This window comes from Penaeus chinensis, chromosome 34 (genome assembly GCF_019202785.1).
Source record: "Penaeus chinensis breed Huanghai No. 1 chromosome 34, ASM1920278v2, whole genome shotgun sequence".
Lineage (NCBI taxonomy): Eukaryota > Metazoa > Arthropoda > Malacostraca > Decapoda > Penaeidae > Penaeus > Penaeus chinensis.
The window spans coordinates 16,420,836-16,428,335 of NC_061852.1; the positions used below are offsets into that span (position 1 = coordinate 16,420,836).

Here is a 7,500-nt window from a genome sequence, read left to right on the forward strand (position 1 = left end):
ATTTAAGCCTGTTGTACCCCGTAATTTCCCTGATCTACTTCATGCCCTCCCCTGCTATCGGGACTTATCAAATCACATCAAGATTGTCGGCTGGAGAATCCGACGGAGATTATCATCAGATTCGTTCTCATCACACGAGAGCAAATCTGATATAAATATTTTAAGGGAAGACCTGATTGTCATAGTCGGAAAATTAACCATCTAAAGTTGTTTATTTTCATTTATAATGTCCTTAATATTCATGTAGAGGACAAAAATTTGCAATCGTCGGCACAGGAAAAAAAATGCACACGAACGGTAACGCCACAAATGAAGATTGCAGAAAATGCCGCTCTAAGTCCATTTGGTGATCCTCAATTTCGGCGCACTTGCCATGTGTACCGAGGCGAAGGCCTTTCCAGTAGGGTGTTTGGGAAGCAGTCCCCCCCCCCCCCTCCCCCCCCCCCCCCATCACTCCTTTTGGGCACTCGGGGGCACAGTCATGGTAACTAGATCCCTGAAATAGATTGATTGTGGAGGTTAGGTCTTAGGCTTAGCATCTGTATTGTAAAGATTAATTGCACTTGAATATTGTACCACTACCTAATTATAAAAAGTTCCTTTACATGGTTAAAAGATAAATTGGTTGGGGTCAGGTGCTAGGAAAGTTTTTCATTTGTGATATTACTATTTAAAGATATTCAGTGTTTTGGGTAGGTAAATTAGTCTGATGGATGTAGTCTTGTAAAATGTTCCATAATCTACAATACTTTCATGCTTATCACTTGTGATTGGGGGGAAAAAAATCATTTGTATACAGTGAATAATTGAAACAAGAAATGATAATGGCAAGGCTGAATACCTGTGCAAAAATAGAATTAGCATAGTTTAAACCACTTTTTGTAGGAAACCTGTTACTTTTATATACTTACATAATGATTGCACCAAGATATGTAAAGGTGTGTGGTTGCTTTGTAAAACCTTTTCCAAAAGTTTTCATTGGTTTCCTGATCTGGACATATGTGATGGAAAACAGAAGGTTCACACATCACACCATGAATAATTGAAAAAAAATTTTTTTTTTTTTTTTAGGAAAATGTATATATATCAAAGGACTTCGTTAGAAGTCCTTTGATGCCCCCAATTTAGTGTAATTATGATGTAAATGTATGCTAAGCAGCTCATATTCTAAAGAGAAAATAATTGCCGTGGATGGATTACCTTAGTTTTGTTAGTCTAGCATATTTAGATTGTATTGAATCATAAGTTTATTTGTATTAATTGATAATTTTATTCCCATATGTTAAAATGTAACCCAATTTGCCCTCTTCGCCATACCTGACATCCACATGTGGATGACCAAGTGCCAAAAGTGGGCCAGAAAAATGATCTGAATCATAGACAGGTTTTCATTTTGCAAGTCTGCAAGTGATGCCAGATACATTATCCTTGGTAACCTAATAGCAACATAGACTTTGAATGTCCATGGCCTAATTTTCCTCTATTTTGCAGAAAGTCTGGAAGCTTGACCTATTCCTGGGGTTTAGGAAAGCAAGTGAAGCGAAAATAACAACATGACCGTGCAGGTATGTGAAGGGAGATCTTCTTGGGAGCATAGAAATGATACTATTTGAGTTGGTATCACTTCATGGAATATTAAGTTTTGTAATTTGACATTTAGCTTGACATTACTTTTTTTCATTAATGTTACCAAGAACAATGCACAAAGAGGGAAATACACTGTCATCTTATAAAGCATAAGAATTAGTAAGACACAAGTGCAGCTTCAACGACCTCATTTACCACAAAATGAAGTATATATCCACTGAATATCAGGCACACCCTTACATAATTAGAATGTCTTAATGTTGCATTTTCCTTGATTTATAAGTGCTAATAATGAAGGGGTACAGGGTATAAATAGAAGGTAGAAAAGGTTAGGTTTGTATTTTGGGTTCTCATGATACCTTGGTTTTGGGACTGACTTTGGACAGTGTGTAGCTGTGGGCATCAATTAACTTTTTTTTTTTTTTTTTTTTTTAAGCCTTCCAAATTAAAATCTATAAGGTTTATTTGTATTAGCTTATTTGATTTCTTAATCTACAAAATGTTTGCCCTCTTCGCCATACCTGACATCCGCACGTGGATGACCAAGTGCCAAAAGAGGGCCAGAAAAATGATCTGAATCATAGACAGGTTTTCATTTTGCAAGTCTGCAAGTGATTCCAGATACATTAACCTTGGGATAGTAGTTAGCATACACTTCAAATGTCCATGGCCTAATTTTCTTCTATATGACAGTAGCTTAAACATTGTGTGCAGTACCTAATTATCTTTAACTTTGCAGAAAGTCTGGAAACTGGATTTGTTCAGTGTGGCTGAGTGAAATGGAATAACAGCATGTAACACAGGTAGGTGAAGGCAGACATATCCCAGTTTGGGAGTAGCAAAATAGTACTAAGGGATGATACACTACCCATCATTCAGTGTCTGGCTAAACTGGCATGATTGTGATTTAACCTCTTAGATCTGGTTCTCACTGCCAGCATGAGCCAAAATCCAAGCAAGAGGCTTAGGCTTACTCGAGTATGTGGCTCTTGTCTTGGCCCACATGAACTCGTCTCGTGTCTCTCTGCTACCCCTTTGTAATTTTCTTGCTCTGCATAAGCATTTTTCTCTCCTCCTCTAAATTATTTAATATACTGTATCAGGATAGTAATATACTGCTTTCCTTGTACAAACTCTATCTACAGTTGTGCTATAATGATGATAATTAGCAGGAGTAGTGGTCTGTTTTGCCAAGATAGTCATTTTACATCTCTAGACACTGGATGCCAGGTAGTGTATATCCTTTGCAGTTTTATAGGAGTAGGTGATATAACCTCTAAACATGTGAATTGCATGAGATTGTCATGCTCAGTTGGTGTTCATTTTTTTTATTTGAAATGTTAAAGGTTAATTTAGATTGTTTTCATTAATTGATAGATGGTTCATGCATGAAATGTAAGTTTGCCCTCTTCGCCATACCTGACATCCGCACGTGGATGACCAAGTGCCAAAAGTGGGCCAGAAAAATGATCTGAATCATAGACAGGTTTTCATTTTGCAAGTCTGCAAGTGATGCCAGATACATTATCCTTGGGATAGTAGTTAGCATACACTTCAAATGTCCATGGCCTAATTTTCCTCTATTTTGCAGAAAGTCTGGAAGCTCGACCTATTCCTGGGGTTTAGGAAAGCAAGCAAGTGAAGTGAAGTGAAGTGAAGTGAAGTGAAGTGAAAATAACAGCATGACCGTGCAGGTATGTGAAGGGAGATCTTCTTTATTGGGATCATAATAATGGTACTATTAAATGTTAGTTTTATAATTTGATGTTTAGCTTGATATTGCACTGATTTTTTTTCATTAATGTTACCAAGAACAATGCACAAAGAGGGAAATACACTGCCATCTTATAAAGCATACGAATTAGTAATACACAAGTGCAGCTTCAAAGACCTCATATTTACCACAAAATGAGGTATATATCCTCTGAATATCAAACACACCCTCACATAACCAGAGTTCTTAATGTTGCATTTTCCATAATTTGACAGTGCTAATATTGAAGGGGTACAGGAGGTTTGCCCCCCGTCCCCCTCTGTCTAGGGTATAAAAAGGTAGGATCGGTTAGGTTTGGATTTTGGGTTCTCGTGATACCTTGGTTTTGGGATGGGCTTTGGAGGGTTTGTTGTTGTGGGTAACCTTTTTTTTTTTTTTTTTTTTAAGCCTTCTAAATTAAAATCTAAAGGGTTAATTTGTATTGGCTTATTTGATTTCTTAATCTACAAAATCTTTGCCCTCTTCGCCATACCTGACATCCGCACGTGGATGACCAAGTGCCAAAAGTGGGCCAGAAAAATGATCTGAATCAAAGACAGGTTTTCATTTTGCAAGTCTGCAAGTGATGCCAGATACATTATCCTTGGTATCCTAGTAGCAACATAGACTTTGAATGTCCATGACCTAATTTTCCTTTATTTTGCAGAAAGTCTAGAAGCTGGAATGATTCCCAGAGTGGCAGTTGAATGAAGTGGAATAACAGCATAGGTAGGTGAAGGCAGACCTCTAAGATTGGTGTATTATGTACTATCGATCATTGTTGGCTCAAATAAGTGAGCTTTGTTGGGTAACCTTGCCCATCTCCCCTCCACTAGCCTAGAGTGAGTTGGGTCCAATCTTGTGTGTAAATGCAAGCATATCTTGCCGTAAATGTGGGCAAAAATTTGAAGCATTGGAAACCCTTACCCCCACTATTTTTGCTCTTGCTGTCAATATGTAGACTTTTCCAATAAGTCTAAAATTAACCTGTAGTTTCCTTTTGAGGGTCTGTACCTCAGGGTCTGCAACCATAGATAAAAAGGGAGCAGCTTCAAACTAACCCTATGTGGGTTGTATTGTCTTGTGCTTAGCTTTGTGGAGTATGATAAATACCCCCACCCCCCCTCCCAGTCCACTGTACTGTTCATTATTGCTGATTCAACTCGAGGGAAGGCATGTAAAAGCACTTTTCGTCATTTAAGTTATCTTGGACGTTGGGTGACTGGTAGTGCATGTTTCATATAAAATTGTGATAGCAAGCTCTCCTTTACTTTACATCCTTTTAAATTGAAATCTCAGGGTTAATTTAGATTGGTTTATACTTTGATCTTCAAGTTTCAAAAAATGTAACGAAGTTTGCCCTCTTCGCCATACCTGACATCCGCACGTGGATGACCAAGTGCCAAAAGTGGGCCAGAAAAATGATCTGAATCATAGACAGGTTTTCATTTTGCAAGTCTGCAGGTGATGCCAGATACATTAAAACTAGGGATAGTAGTTAGCATACACTTCAAATGTCTGTGGCCTAATATTCTTCTATATTACAGGAAGAAGCAGCTGGAACTATTCCTTGAAGTTCTGGAAAGCAAGAGTGAAATGAAAAACCATGATAGTGCAGGTAGGTGAAGGTGGATATCTATTATATTAGGAGTAGAGGTACAGCACATAAGATAAATATTTTAAATCCTGCACATTCAAAAGTGTTCCTGTACCAATTGCCAGAAAATGCATTTATTAAAGGCCTTTAGTTTATAGGACATGCATTGATAGGTTTGTTAATGCCCCATTTCAACTAGTTTATGAATATATTGATTGTTATAGAAAGGATTTTAAACACCAATTACATTTGGACAATTGAATAGAGAACACTTGGATAAACATACCCTCTTATCCAAAGTAATTTTTCTTCGAGTAGATGGATATTACTTGTTATATCAGAATGTGTTATTTAGTCTTGGATGTTAATTTATACTGATATATAATTTGGATAATTTTATAGATTGTATTAAAGTTTGCCCTCTTCGCCATACCTGACATCCTCACATGGATGACCAAGTGCCAAAAGTGGGCCAGAAAAATTTTCTGAATCATTGACGGGTTTTCATTTTGAAAGTCTGTAAGTGATGCTAGATACATCAATGGCTTTAGAATACTAGTAGCATACATAGCTGATGTACATGGACTAATTATCATCTCAACTTTCCAGAAAGTTTGGAGTACATCAACTGAAGTGACAGTGAAGACCAGGAAAAAATTATTTTAATGTGGAAGTCATGTTTCTTCAGTGGTGGTATTGCACCTGTAGCAGCTTTGACAAGTCAGTTAACCTCAAGTAGGCATGTTGCCTAGCTTCCGGTTCTATTGTTGAAAGCGTGTATTTTCAAGTTGAGTGAATATAGGTAATATAGGTTCTTGCTGGCAGAGGTCTTTAACACTGGTTATGATGCAGAAACCTAGGGTTGTGTATGTACATTAGCTTCTTTGTAAGAAATTCTAGGGTGAAGTATACAACACTAGACAAACAAGTAGAGAAAAGATGTAAAAAAAAAAAAACTGTAATAAAATTCGATTATGCTAATCTTGCTTTTACTTTCCTTGAAAGCCATGTAGCAAATTTTGACCTAATTTATATAGCTCTAGGAATTGGAACTACAGTCCATATATTTGAATGTGAGAATGCAACCTGCCAATTAACTACATGAAAGGGCACTAGATATATATTTTGAAGTACATGGTCTACATTTTGAATATATTGACTATCATTTACTTAAAACTTGACTGAATGGGGCTACTAATTAAAGACTCTTTATACACCTACAAACTTGGTTTAAAAAAAAAAAAAAAAAAAAAAAAAAAAAGCCTGCATACCTGCCTAATCTGCTCCCAAACCTGGTGATGTCTGACAAGGTGTTCAATCAATGCCTGGCAAGTCAATGGTCTGACTTTGTCTGGGGTGGGGCATAGGAGATGGGGACTGAGAGATCGCCCCCTACCTGGGAACTCATTCCATGTCTCAACTAATTTTGCATGGTCTTTTCTCCTTTCCTTTTCCTTCTATTTCATCCCCTTCTGTCCACTTATCCTAATCGGCTAAGTAGTTGATGTGCTACACGTCAGTCCTATAGCAGTAGGATGGTATTGGAAAATGTAGAGAATGAGTAATGGGGTAAGTAGGGATAAACAAGGTGGAAATTTGATCAAGTGAAGGATGTGTACATGTTTTAGGAAAGTGTTTTCAATAGTGTGGGATTCTGTAATGTCTAAAAGGCTCTCCGGATGAGTGGTCTGATGGGTGTTAATGGGTACATTTAGTGGTGTATACAAAATATAGTAATAGGGCAGGGCTTGGGGTAAGGAATATTAAAGCATTATAATGAAGTATTGTGGCAAAAAAGGACAATGGGTAACAATTAGGATAAGTAGAATGAAGGGGATGAAGAAAAGGATTTGGAAAGGGGGAGAAGAAAAGACTGCAAAACTGAGGCAAGGCTGAGAAGAAAAGACTGCAAAACTGAGGCAAGGCTGAGAAGAAAAGACTGCAAAACTGAGGCAAGGCTGAGAAGAAAAGACTGCAAAACTGAGGCAAGGCTGAGAAGAAAAGACTGCAAAACTGAGGCAAGGCTGAGAAGAAAAGACTGCAAAACTGAGGCAAGGCTGAGAAGAAAAGACTGCAAAACTGAGGCAAGGCTGAGAAGAAAAGACTGCAAAACTGAGGCAAGGCTGAGAAGAAAAGACTGCAAAACTGAGGCAAGGCTGAGGACCAGGGCAGGGGTCATACCCTACGTTGAACCTCAGTCCCCATCTCCTAATCCCTCCACGGCAACGACAAGCAAGGGATTGGGGAACCAAGAGAGTTAAAAGCCAGATAACTATACGAGAATACTAGGCCCCTGGCTCCCTAAGGCCATTCAGGACTGAACCAAAGTCAGCCTTTTATCCTTTCAACACTGTTCTCACAACTTAGGAAGTGGACAGAGATGTTAGAGAAGAGAAGAAGAAAAGACTATGCATATATTGGGCCGAATCCCAATGCAGGGGAGATCCCAAACTTTGGGCCTCATTTTCTCTCCTAAGCCCCCACAACAATGGGCATGAGAGTAGGGGGATCATTATTTTATTGCAGTTGTGACTTGTGCTGGCATCTATCAATTAGGCTGAAT

At 38.2% G+C, this 7,500-nt stretch overlaps 1 long non-coding RNA gene across 2 annotated transcripts in view; it reads left to right on the plus strand.

Annotated features, from left to right (window-relative positions):
- Window positions 1-5,918, plus strand: part of LOC125043761 — a 7,850-nt gene extending 1,932 nt beyond the window's left edge. For both annotated transcript variants that reach the window (XR_007116436.1, XR_007116437.1), the window contains exons 3-8: window positions 1,492-1,565; window positions 2,327-2,390; window positions 3,179-3,281; window positions 4,008-4,069; window positions 4,888-4,958; window positions 5,547-5,918. This is a non-coding gene — a long non-coding RNA (uncharacterized LOC125043761). The remainder of the gene's footprint in view (window positions 1-1,491; window positions 1,566-2,326; window positions 2,391-3,178; window positions 3,282-4,007; window positions 4,070-4,887; window positions 4,959-5,546) is intronic.
- The last annotated feature ends 1,582 nt before the right edge of the window (window positions 5,919-7,500 follow it).